Source organism: Triticum urartu, chromosome 6 (genome assembly GCF_003073215.2).
Source record: "Triticum urartu cultivar G1812 chromosome 6, Tu2.1, whole genome shotgun sequence".
NCBI lineage: Eukaryota > Viridiplantae > Streptophyta > Magnoliopsida > Poales > Poaceae > Triticum > Triticum urartu.
This window is the reverse complement of record NC_053027.1, coordinates 214564167-214578813: the sequence shown is the minus strand read 5'-3', so window position 1 is coordinate 214578813 and position 14647 is coordinate 214564167.

Genomic DNA, 14647 nt, shown 5'->3' with positions numbered 1-14647 from the left:
ATGTTTTCAACCCCCTATCAGGGGTAGGTTTCAACCAACTTTTCCCTCGCGGTCAAAGTTACCGTGATGTTTGTATGCAAGTTTTCAGGTCTGCGGTTCCTATATTATCATGCTACTTACGCAGAAATTACGAGGGTATACTTTAACAATTTTCCCCAGGTCAAAAGTAATCATGGTGTTCGTACGCCTGAGTGGCTCATCAAGAAATTGTCCTCTTTGTTATTGGAGTGCTCAACGGGTACAACAAAGTGTATGTACCATGTGAATGATACGATGGAGAAATGTAGCAAAAAATCAAGATGAAATGATAGCTTTTATACCCAATATTATGCTTTTGTTTTCTTGTAAGTGTTCTTCCTACTAAACACAAGAAATTTGGGGTTAAAAAGGCCTCAACTTAAAAATACTAACAGAGCAGCCGAGCCATTTGACTATTAAATAAAATAAAGAAAAAGTAGTAGGAAAAGAAGGAAAATTCAGTGTAAAAAGGAAAGAAAAAACACTTTATTTTTCGTGTCACGTTTTTTCAGGTACACAAATTATCTAACCAGAATGCAGTTACAACTTCAATCCAGTCCTTGTGGTTAGGGGTACCATGAGATACCAAGGAGGTACTGGGTTTGATTCCATTTTCTCCCAAATTTATACTACCTTCAGAAAGGGCGGGCAAAGCGAGGGAAAACCAAGTCTCGAACGGGAGCGGGAGCAGGAATCACGGGACGTGCGGAGCGGGAACCACGCGACATCCAGGAATTATGATAAAAATCAAAGCATGCAGGTTATCCGTTTGATCCGAATCTAAGGGCATCTGAATCATTCAGATCTGTTGCTGAAAGCTGAACTTCAGATTTTAGCTTTTGCGAATGTTTTTGTCTAAAAAATCAATAAATGTTTTTCTAGAGATTACACCAATGACCTAATGCAATAATTTTACCCAAATGAGAAGTGCCATATGTGTGGCACGAAGCAACATTGTCTAAACACGCCCATTACCATCCATTTTGCCACATCAAACATATGACAACATTGGAATCTTTTTGGTTTTTGTACTTTTATCTCTTAAATAACAATTCTGATTATAAATCCGTTTTCATCACTAAAGTTGCCATGATATGTTTCATATATTATTTTTCTTATAGATTTAATGCAAACATTGTCTTTCAACTACTTTTCATGGCAAATTTTCTTAATTGACCATGGCAAATTTTAGTAATTAACCACGGCAAATTTAATTCATGGATCATGGTAACTTTAAGTAATTCATGGAGTGCGTGACAATTTTAGTAATTTTACCATTGTAATTCTAATATTTGGATCATGGAAATTATTTTTTGTATGAACCATGGCAAATTTAAGTAATTCATGATGGCAATTTTAGTTTCTGGTTCATGGCAAATTTGAGTCATTGACTATGCATTTTTAAATTGAGGATGAATTTCTCTTTTTATTATGAACCATGTCAAAATTATCCATGGGTCATGGCAAATTTTAGTAATTATCCATGCCAAGTCTAGTTTCTTAATTCTCTTTTTTATAACATGTCAAAATTGACTTTAAACGTAGAAGAAAAAATAGTTGAAACATATCATGGCAGTTTCAGTGTAAACACCATGACAGTTTATGTGCAATAGACACAACAACTTTTGACTGCCAAGAAATATCATCCAAACATATCGATATGGGATCTAGTTTCGAATTCCTTGTCAGAGCGGATTTAATGGTGAAAATGGATTTTCAATCAGATTTTTCGTTTAAGAGATAAAACATTTTAAAGATTGAAAGACCCAAAAGATTCCCACTAACATTATCTGTTTTTGTCCCCATCTACAAGCATGTGTGAAAAAAATAAAAAGGTTGACGTGTCACAATTGGTGGCTAGAAGGGCGTTTGGCCCGATCTCTTTCAGCCCACATGTATGGGCGGAATTCCTTTTTGCCACACGTGTGGCACTTATGAGTGTCCTATTTTAATAAAAGGAAGCAAGCAGAGTTACAAGAAAAAGTACATGCGATGCGAACATCGAATACAACACATCGACACCACACGCTATCTATCCCTAGATTACATTATCAGGAAACATTGTAATCCTCAAGCACTGGCAAGCTTATAGTTGCTAACTCATCGAAGATCATGCCCACCAGCTGCACCAATGCTCTTTGTTGCTCCACTCTATTGAAGACCTAGGCGTTCCTATAGTTCCAGAGAGCCCAAGTCATGGCAATGATTATCGAATCAAACCCTCACTTATTCCTCCCTCTAAACCCTAACTCGCTCCTCCAGCCGCCAAGAGTTGATCTGATCTAGAGGAGTTGGACAATCTCCATTTTTCAAAGAGAAGACAGAACCAAGCCCGAGTAGGGCGCTAGCTTAGTCCGACTTTGAGTTAACAAAGCCATCAACCGGCCAGGATACAACTGCAGAGTACAACAAAGAGCTAGAACAAAGGAAAAAGCAGCAAGATACAGAGGCGCTGGAAAGCAGCTAACTAAGCCTCAATCACTTCACACAGGAAGGATGTACAATGGAACACATAGCAGAAGAAATTCAGGTCCTCCACTGATACGTCTCCAATTTATCTATATTTTCTAATTTTTTCATGCAAATATATTACGAATCTTAGATACTTTATATGCAATTTTATATCATTTTTGGGGACTAACCTATTAACTCAATGCCCAGTGCCAATTGCAGTATTTTTTCTTGTTGTAAGCTTTTCAAAAAATTAGTACGAAACAAAATCCAAACGTGATGAGACTTTACGGTGATTTTCTGGACTAGAAGGGGCCCTTGAACGTTTCAGAGGAGGCGAGAAGATCTACGGGAGAGCCATGAGCTCACCCGACGCGCCCCAGGGGGGCACCCCTTAAGCTCGTGGGTCCCAAATTCCAACTCCATAAATTCCAACTCCATAAATTCGCAAATATTCCCAAACCAATAGGGAGCCACCTGAAACACTTTTTCCGCTGCCACAAGCTTCTGTTCTTCCGTGATCCCATCTAGAGGCCTTTTCCGGTACTCTGCCGGAGGGAGAATTGATCATGGAGGGATTCTACATCATCCTTGCGGCACCTCCAATTATGTGTGAGTACTTTACCACAGACCAGTGGCTCCATAGATAGTAGCTAGATGGCTTCTTCTTTCTCTTCGATTTTCAATACAAAGTTCTCCAGGATCTCCATGGAGTTTTATTCGATGTAATCTTCTTTTGCGGTGTGTTTGTTGGGATCTGATGAATTGTGGGTTTATGATTAGATTATTCATGGAAAGTAATTGCGTCTTTACTAAACTTTATTATGCATGATTGTTATAGCTTTGTATTTCTCTCCGATCTATCTGTTTGGTTTGGCCAACTAGATTGATTTATCTTTAGTGGGAGAGATGCATTGTAATTGGTTCAATCTTGCGGTTTCCTCACCTCATGAAAGAAGGGGTAGCATGGCACGTATTTGTATTATTTCCATTAAGGGTAAAATGGTGTGGTTTATTCATATTTCTTGAGTTTATGTCATCTTGCTTAAAATGTTACTCTATATTTTTCATGAACTTAATACCATGGATGCTTATGCTGGATAGTGGTCGACTGATGAAGTAATAGTAGTAGATACAGAATCATTTTGGTCTACTTGTCACAGACATACATGATCATTGTGATGAATAACATCATAACTATGTGCTTTTCTATCAATTGCCCAATAGTAATTTGTCTACCCATCGTATGCTATTTATTCAAGAGAGAAGACTTTAGTGAAAACTATGTCCCCCGGGTCTATTTTTATCATATTACAAAAAACAAAAATAACTCGCTGCAATTTACTATCTTTTATTTTGTTTTGCAATGTATATATCTACCACTACCAGATTTGATCCTTGCAAGTAACGAGTTCAAGGGGAACCAATGGGAGAATTACGCAAATCCTAGTGAATAGTACCTACACACACAAGAGCAAATACTTGCACCCAACGCAGCTCACAAGTAGCAAAAAGAATTTCTGGTGCCATTGCCAGGTAGACATCATCAAAACCTACAAGTACCTTCATTTACTTTATCATTTACATGCTATACTTTTTATTTTCTTTATTTGCTTTTATTAATCTCATCAAAAAATATCAAAAATACAAAAATATTTTCTTTGCTAGTTTGCTTCCTTGCCACTATGTCTCAAGAAAACACCAAGTTGTGTGACTTTTGAAATACTAATAGTAATGATTTTATTAGTACTCCAATTGCTCCTCTCGCCACTAGTACGGAGTCATATGATATTAATGCTGAATTACTAAATCTTATTATGAAAGAACAATTTGCTAGAAATCCTAATGAAGATGTTGCATCCCATCTTAATACCTTTGTTGAATGCTGTGATATGCGAAAGAAAAAAATATGTGGATAATGATATTATTAAGTTGAAATTATTTCCTTTCTCGCTAAGAGATGGTGCTAAAACTTGGTTCATCCTTGCCTCGCAATAGTATTGATTCATGGGACAAATGTAAGGATGCTTTTATTGCCAAGTATTTTCCTCCCACTAAGATTATTTCTCTTAGAAATCAAATCATTAAATTTAAGCAACTTGAGCAAGAACATGTTGCAATTAATAATTAAAAATTGTCCCACTAATGGATTAAGCTTATGGATGATAATACAAAAAGAATTATGTGGGATTAAACTTTGTGTCGAGAAATCTTCTAGACTCTATTGCAGGTGGTACCTTTATGAGAATTACATTGGGAGAAGCTACAAAGCTTCCTGATAATTTGATGATATATTATTCTCAATGGCACACCGAATGGGCTCCAACTTGTAAGAAGGTAAACTTTGTCGAAGAAGTTTCTACTTTGAGTGATAAAATGCACGCGTTTCTGAATATGCTTACTAGTAAAAATGCTCATGTTGATCCTAATGATGTGCCACTATCTAATTTGAGTGAGCAAAATAATGATGCTATTGATGTGAATTTTATCGGTAGAAATAATATCAACAACAATCAACAATGCTTATAGAGGGAATTTCAATCCTAGACCATATCCCGACAATCCCTCTAATAATTATGGTAATTCCTATGGAAATTCGTATAATAATAATAATAATTGGATACCTACTGAACTTGAGAACAACATTATAGAATTTATTAGTTCTCAAAATATTTTCAATGCCATGGTAGAAGAAAAACTACATAAAGTTGACGATATGGATACAAACATGGATAGAATTGCTCATGATGTGAAAACTCTTAAAATGAAAATCATGCCACATAAAATGGATGCTACTGAAACTTCAAAGTCTATTTAAGTCACCATTAACGAAAGTAGAGAGTGAATTGCTGGAATAAGAGCTAAGCAAGAATTTCAAGAAAAAGCGATTCCACCCGGTTTTTATCGTAATCATGGTGAAGATGTTAAAATGGTTGGTGTGCACCCATTGAAACTTTTTTAGTAATATAAAACTTGATGAAAAACGTATGTGAGATGATTCAACTTTAGCTAGAAGGCATTCCAATTTTTCAGAGGGTGATGATCATAAATATAAAAACAATAAAAGTGGGTTTGAAGAGGTCAAGACTTTAAATAGTGATGTGCCCACTACTTTGGATTACAAGGACATTAATTATGATAATTGCTCTTTGATTGAATGAATTTCCTTGTTGTAATCCATGATGAACTCATCCAATGCTTACGAAAAAGTAAAACTTTTACTAAACATATCATAGAAGCTATGATTAAAGCTCATGAAGTAAAGTTAGAATTGGAGGTTTCCATACCTAGGAAATTACATCACGAGTGGTAACCAACTATTAAAATTAATATTAAAGATTATGAATGTAATTGTTTGTGTTATCTAGGTGCTAGCATCTTTACTATAGCAAAATCTTTATGTGACATGCTAGGTCTCACCGATATGGATGAATGTTCCCTCAACTTGCATTGAGCGGATTAAACTATTAAGAAACCATTGGGTAGAATAAATGATGTTCTCATACTTGCCAATAGAAATTATTTGCTCATGCATTTTATTGTTTTAGATATTGAATGCAATCCGTCTTGTCCTATAATACTTGGTAGGCCTTTCGTACAAACCATATGTGCGATTATTGACATGAAAGAAGGAAATATGAGGTTCCAATTCCCACTAAAGGAAGGTATGGAACACTTCCCAAGTAAGAGGATTAAATCACCATATGAATCAATTATGAGAGCTAGCTATGTAATTACTTTTGAAGATAAAAATACTTGAGAACAATGCATTATGCCTAGCTACGGGCATACAATAATATCGCTTGTTGGGAGGCAACCCAATAGTTATCTTAAATTTTTTGCTTTTACTTTCTATACCTGTGTGTTGACATGATTATTTCTACTGTAATGATTGTGCTTTTATTTTTAAATTAATGTTTGAGCCAAGTAAAGCCGTTGGGATGATTTGGTTGATACTTGATTTGATTATGTGAAAAATTAGAAACTTTTGCGCCCAGTGCTGGAATTTCAATAATCCACTGGAACGTCATAAAATTGTAAAGTTTTTAAAAATGATTGATATACAAATTGGCCACGTTTCCCTAATTTGTCAGATTTTTTTGGAGTTAAAGAAGTATAGTTTTTTGTTTAGATCATTACAGACTATTTTGATTTCGATAGATGTTGTTTTATTGCATAGTGTGCTTGTTTTAATGATGCTATGGATAATATTGGGGGGCGGGTATAAGTCATGGAGATTTTAGAATATAGTAGGTATTATGCAAGATTAACTATGAATGAGTTTACAACAGTACCTAAAATTTATGGTTTGTCTATTATACTAACGGATCTCATGAGGTTTATGTTGAGTTTTGTGTGCTGAAGTCTTGAAGTTTTGGGTGAGATCATGATGGATGAAGAAATAAGGAATGGCCAGACCCTACGCTTGGGGATGACCAAGGCACTCCGAGTTAATATTCAAGGAAGACCCAAGTGTCTAAGCTTGGGTATGCCTCGGATGGCATCCCCTCTTTTGTCTACAATTATCGGTATGTTACTTGGAGCTACATTTTTATTCATCACATGATATGAGTTTTACTTGGAGCGTCTTGTGCCGTATTTTTGTTTTGTTTGTTTGTTAATTTGCCACAATCATTGTCTGCTGGACACACCTTTTTGAGAGAGACACACTTTCATTGCAATTTGTTAGAATACTCTATGAGCTTCACTTATATCTTTTGAGCTATGTAGTTGCTCTAGTGCTTCACTTATATTTGTTAGAGCACATCGATGGTTATATTTTATAGAAATGATGGCACTCTCATGACTCATGTAAATGTTTCGAGAGTCTATTAAATAGGAAGTGGTAATGAGAACGGGTTATAAGACTAGTCCAAAAAGGATAGGTATTTAAGAGTGGTATAATAAAAACTTTCATGTAGATCACTAAATATGAAACGTATGTTTTAATTAAATTAATGTAGTAAAATGAAAGGGTATGTGTCCATGATCATTGGTTAGTAAGAACATAGATATTAAAGCTTGTTATTAACTACTCATTTAAGTGTCCATTATGGCATGGTGGGGATGTTTGAGCATTTCTATGTCTAAGTGAAATCCTTGAGTGTTGTCATAACCAGGGGTGCGCGATGGTTAACTCCTACTAGCCCCCTCCCTAGGGGCGTGCGAGAGTACTTTGCTTCGAGGGCTAATAAAACTTTCACAATAAGTATATGAGTTCTTTATGACTAATGTGAGTCCATGGATAATTACGCACACCTACATTTCCGCAATTTGCTAGCCTCGTCTGTATAGTGCATTGCCCTTTCTCACCTCGAGAGTTGGTGCAACTTCATTGGTGCGTCCAAACCCCATGATATGATATGATCTATCACACATAAGCCTCCTTATATCTTCCTCAAAATAGCCACCATACCTACCTATCATGGCATTTCCATAGCCATTCCGAGATATATTGTCATGCAACTTCCACTGTTCTGTCTTATGACATGTGTGTTCATCATCATATTGCTTTGCATGATCATAAAGAGCTGACATGATATTTGTGGCAAAGCCACCGTTTATCATTGTAATACATGTTATGTTAGATTATTGTACATCCTGGTACACTGCCAGAGGCATTCATATAGAGTCACGTTGTTTCCATTATCAAGTGGTAATATTGAGTTGTAAGTCACTACTGCAGGTTGCTGCTAACACGACACTACGATCAGAGACCCTTTGACAAAACTGTGTGCGATGCATTAATCGCAAATGGGATGTAAAAAACCCATCAAAGAAAGGTGCAAAGTGTTTGCGATGATGGAGCCATCAAACATGGTTCGGATTTTAGTTGCGTGTGCAATGCAGGGCACACAGTTAATCCATTCAAACTATTTGCGATGTGGCAGAACAACAGAAATGGGCAGCCACATCAATGTGTGTGCGATATACGGCATACAGTTCCTCCGATGAATTGTTTGCTATTAGGCAGTGTAACCAAAACAGTAAGTCAGATCAAGGTGTGTGTGATATACAACATACGGTTCAGTCGGATGAATTGTTTTCGATGAGGGAACACAACAGAAACGGTTCAACTTAACAAGATGTGTGTGATACGTGGCAAACAGCCGACTCGGATGAACTATTTGCGATGAGAAATTACAACGCAGATGGTTAATACAGTTAGTTCATGTGCGATTCTGTGTGTACAAAAAACTTTGAAAAAATGCAAACTAGTTGCTGACAGTGGCTAGGAGTATCACACACGATGTGTCTGCGAGTACTCATGTGCGATGATTAGTAAGTTACGCATATGTTTCCTTATGTTAACACGTGTGTGATAAATAAAACATGGCACCGGATACGGTACTCGGGTGGTGTGTGTGCTCCACTTAGTCTTCCCGTGTTCCACATGGGTGAATTGTAAAATCCACGCCTCTTCCCTCATTGGTTTCCCGCCACCAGCTAATGGCTTGATGCATATAACCCAGGCGGCAACGCACCATTGTGACAGTCTGCGCAGATCTAGTCCTCACCCATCTACCATTAGTTATTCCAAGCATGCCAGGCAACGACCAAAGCTTTGACGTGGACGCCTACACTACAAAAAAAGACACATCCGTGACATTTTGGGCCGAACGAATTTTTTTCCTGTCATGCTTATGACACTTCTATGACGATAATTGTGACAAAACCCGGTATCATCATATATGTGGTGGGCTCCTACTTCTATGACAAAAAATCATGAAAAATGGGCTTTTCGTCCTGGGCAGGCCGGAGACGCAGCTGCATGACATTTGTTGGGCCGTGCATGACGGAAAAAATGTGTTAGATGCGAGGACGAGGAAAATATCGGGGAGTTCCTAGTTACGGTGTGTGCTCGGGGCTGAGCGATGCACAGAGGTTTGCGTGTTTCTCTCGTACACGTACGCGCATGTGTGTGAGGCGTTGCACTCTAACTGAACCCGAGCGAGGCGTTGGGTTCTAACTAAACCCGAGCAATTGCACTAGCTACATTACTGAACCCCTATCGATCACTTGCTGTTAACTGAACCCAAGTGATTCCTTCGCTACTGCTACTAACTCAAGCCGATCGATACTGCCTCTTGATGAACAGTGAGCGTATTGGGCGGCTTGGATGAACAGTTCCCGGTGGGTGGGGGTGGATGAACATGACCCCATGATAGTAGAGGTTGTTGCCGCTGGATGAACAGGACCGCGATCGAGCCGGTTGGGGTGGATGAACAGGACCCCGTGAGGGCTAGATGAATAGGACCCCGTGGAGGGCTGGATGAATAGGACCCCGTGGAGGGTTGGTGTAACACCCCGGATGTAATTTTCCCAATTTGTACTCCAACTCTTGCCGTTTCCGGCGTTAAGTTAATTTATTTCCTCGGGTTCGGGTTTTGTCTCCGTGTGTTTTTGTCGTTGTCATGCATCTCATATCATGTCATCATGTGCATTGCATTTGAATACGCGTTCATCTCATGCATTCGAGCATTTTCCCCGTTGTCCGTTTTGCATTCCGACGCTTCGTTCTCCTCCGGTGGTCATTTCTACCTTTCTTTCGTGTGTGGGGATTAAACATTTCCGGATTGGACCGAGACTTGCCAAGCGGCCTTGGTTTACTACCGGTAGACCGCCTGTCAAGTTTCGTATCCTGAACAGTAACCCTAGAGGTTGTTTTTTTTTCCTAAGTCCCAGAATTGCATATCCATATGCCCATGTTTGTGGCTCCGTAACTTTGCATCCGTAGCTCCGATTCATGCATATAGCATATCAAAATGTTCATCTCAGAGAGTACATTACTTCATTCGATTGCGTCTTTTTCATTTGAGCTCATCTTGATGCCCTAAATGCTGTTAGAAGAGGGCTACATGAGTTAATTGTCAGATCTGCTACTCCGTTTAGCTTTTTGTCATGCTGCAAGGCGATTAAGTTGGGTAACGCCAGGGTTTTCCCAGTCACGACGTTGTAAAACGACGGCCAGTGAATTGTAATACGACTCACTATAGGGCGAATTCGAGCTCGGTACCCGGGGATCCTCTAGAGTCGACCTGCAGGCATGCAAGCTTTCAAAGTGGTGCACTTGTTAATTCTGTTTTCAGGGACTTAGCAATTTCACAAAGTCCTTGATCTGTTTACCTCATGTTGCCATATGTTCATGTTGTTTCCTAGTGATCCATGCCTCTTTTGAGGATGATCAGTAAGAATGTTTTGTTAATCTTGTAGTGCTCTATTCATCCATGCCTTTGTTTGCAATTTTGGAGCACCCTAGCTTGAGTCAATCGAGCTCTACTTTTGCTACTTTGTGAATCTGGGCAGATTGTCAACTTGTTTGCAATTTTGCCGGTGATGTTGTAGTTGATCCGTGCATGCTATGCTATTGTTCTTGCCATGTCTAGCTTGCATTTTGTGCCTTGTTGATGGATGTATGCTTGTCTTGCCATGACTTGCACCGTAGTGAGTGCATCGAGCTCGTAAACATGCCTACTTGAGTTATGTTTCAGCATGTGCCAGTTTTCACTAAGTCTGAAAATTGATAATGTTTTTGCTATGTTCACATGCTTGCAATTGTATTTTCTGATCCCTTTTGGCTCAAGGTCACTAAGGGACTTTTGTTAAGCTCTTTGAGTAGCTCCAGGCCATGCTTTACTTTGCCATGTTCAGACCCTGTAGCATGTAGTTTTGTTGCTCCGAAGAGTGCTACCTAATCTGAAATTCCAGACAAGTGTTAATTTCACTAAGTCTGAGATCTGTTTGTCACATGCATTTTTGCCATGCTTGTTTGAACCTGTTAATGGATGAATTAGCCGTAGCTCAGTGCTAGACTTTTGTTAAGCATCTTGAATGCATCCCTGCCATGTATTTTGTTGCCATGTTTGGGTGCTGTAGCATGTTCATCTCATCGCATTTAGATGGCTACTTGCTGCAAATCGCAGACTGGTGTCATTTTTGAATCGCTTGCCATTTCCAAACCGTAGCTCCGATTCCGACGTTCTTTATACCGTGGTAGTACGTAAGTTATCAGGTCTGCGATGCGCAAATTACCATGTAATCCGCACAAAAATTAATGGAGACATGTTTCTTCAACTTTGTTTTCACAGGTTAAAAGTTAACAACGTGTTGCACACAAATTATCAGGTCTACAGTGCATAATTACCATGTATTACAATAACCCCCACCCCGCCAAAGTGATCATAGTGTTTGTACACAAGTTATCTAGTGTGTGATGTGTAAATTACCATGCTCTTCACACAGAAGTTATCAGGGATATGTTTTCAACCCCCCTACAGGGGTAGGTTTCAACCAACTTTTCCCTCGCGGTCAAAGTTACCGCGATGTTTGTATGCAAGTTATCAGGTCTGCGGTTCCTATATTATCATGCTACTTATGCAGAAATTACGAGGGTATACTTCAACAATTTTTCCCCAGGTCAAAAGTAATCATGGTGTTCGTACGCCTGAGTGGCTCATCAAGAAATTGTCCTCTTTGTTATTGGAGTGCTCAACGGGTACAACAAAGTGTATGTACCATGTGAATGATACGATGGAGAAATGTAGCAAAAAATCAAGATGAAATGATAGCTTTTATACCCAATATTATGCTTTTGTTTTCTTGTAAGTGTTCTTCCTACTAAACACAAGAAATTTGGGGTTAAAAAGGCCTCAACTTAAAAATACTAACAGAGCAGCCGAGCCATTTGACTATTAAATAAAATGAAGAAAAAGTAGTAGGAAAAGAAGGAAAATTCAGTGTAAAAAGGAAAGAAAAACCACTTTATTTTTCGTGTCATGTTTTTTATAGGTACACAAATTATCTAACCAGAATGCAGTTACAACTTCAATCCAGTCCTTGTGGTTAGGGGTACCATGAGATACCAAGGAGGTACTGGGTTTGATTCCATTTTCTCCCAAATTTATACTACCTTCAGAAAGGGCGGGCAACGCGAGGGAAAACCAAGTCTCGAACGGGAGCGGGAGCAGGAATCACGGGACGTGTGGAGCGGGAACCACGGGACATCCAGGAATTATGGTAAAAATCAAAGCATGCAGGTTATCCATTTGATCCGAATCTAAGGGCATCCGAATCATTCAGATCTGTTGCTGAAAGCTGAACTTCAGATTTTAGCTTTTGCGAATGTTTTTGTCTAAAAAATCAATAAATGTTTTTCTAGAGATTACGCCTGTAGCGACCAGACCTCAAACAGTCTGATCTCTGTGCTCCGGTGTCATCCCTGGATCAGTAATGCTGACACCACACAGTACTCGGAGGTTTTATAGCAGAGTAGCAATCACACACTTATTACATCGAGTGTCTCGAAAGAGAACTTATTACAATAAATATGGCTTAAGGCCATCTAGTGACGATAACAGCGGAAGGCTTGGAAGATAAGTGAGTCCATCAACTCCAACGGCATCACTGAGTATAGAACCATGACCTAAAACTCCTTAATCGTCGTCTGAAAAGTCCGCAACATTAACGTTGCAGCCCGAAAATGGGTCAGCACATGGAATATGCTGGCAAGGTAACACATAGAGAATAATGGAATGCAACAACTATACTATATGCATATTTGGCTGGTGGAAAGCTCTATGGTTACAGTTTTTGCGTAAAGCCAATTTTTCCCTACTTCAAAGGAATAAAATTAATTACTATCATGGTGGTTGTTAAACATTGAGAATGGTTGACAGCATCATCAATCCCAATTAAGTAACATCATTAAAATCCCACAAAATTTATTTTAGAGTAACATGTTGAGATTCACATGATAATCCAGGTACTAGATACTCAAGATGTCCATAACCGGGGACACGGTTAACCATGATTAGTTTATTACACTCTGCAGAGGTTTGCGCACTTTTCCCCACAAGACTCGATCGCCTCCGTTTGGTTTCTCGCACTACAGGGTGTTTGAGAAGACAGATAACCGAGACACAGTCTTTTAGAAGCGCTAGCACCTTACATGTGGGTAGACCGGTACACCTACTTTCCCCTACATCTGCTAGTCTACCCGTAAGAGTTCACACAACTTAGTCAACTATGCCAGAGCCCATAATGGCTTGTGGCTGCACACGGAAGTTTCTAGTATGAATAATCTCATGATCCCTTTGAGCCTGGGTGGCGGTCCAAAAAAACAGGCAAGTCCTGGTAACCCCAGGTGCCTCAATCCACCCAGATGTGTGTTAGGTTGCCACCTTAAATAAACCCTTAATTATCAATCTCACATCTGTCATGGATATCACTCACCCAATCCACGTCTACTAGCATAGCATGGCATAATAAGCAAACGTAGAAGTAACTCCCAAAGGTTTGATAATAAACAGGTAATAGGTACTACCTCATCTACTCCCCATCCCACAATTTAATTAGATCCTAATCATGCAATGTGAGAGGATTGATCTAATGCAATAAAACTGGGTTGTAGAAAAGGTATGATCAAAGTGTTACTTGCCTTGCTGATGATCCGCGTAACCTAGAGATTCGAAGTAACAGGCGGCGCACTCCGGGTATTCTATAGCAGACAAACAACAAGCATACAATAAGTACTCATCTAATGCACAGGTAAAACTCAAATAGAAGATCTAACCAGAAAGTTCAACTTAAGAACCCTGGTTGGCAAAAAGAATCAAATTGAACGAAGCAAAAGAAATCAAACAGCGAAAGAAAACAACTTCGTTCTAGTAATCTGGATCTAGGGAAATTTTTACAGTAGCAAAAACATGTTTAAGTTGATTATTCGGAAAGAGGGTTTCGAGACGAAACTCCAGGCGCTTGAATCGCCTGATTCCGATAAACGAGCGAAAAGTTATACTAAAACGAAAATCAGATCAGAAATCGCGATCAGAAAATAACCGCGAAAAATCCGACGACAAACAGAATTTTTTTTTGAAAAAAACAGCACGAAAAATGAGGCGGCAGCGAACCTCGAAAGGCGCGCGCTCCGGCGTCGGCGGGCGGTGGCGGCGGCTAGGGTTTCGGCTGGGTTGGGGCGGCTCTCTCGGTCGGGCCTCGGGCGGCTTATAAAGGCCCCAGGCCAGGGAGTCCTGGCCGGGTACGGCCCGGAGTCGGTTCCGTTTTTTTTTAAATCCGCTCGGAAGAAAAATAAAAAGAAATACTAAACGGACTCCAAATATCACAAAATAAATTTTGCCGGGTTTCTAAAATCAAGCCCGATAAAGTGAACATTTATCTG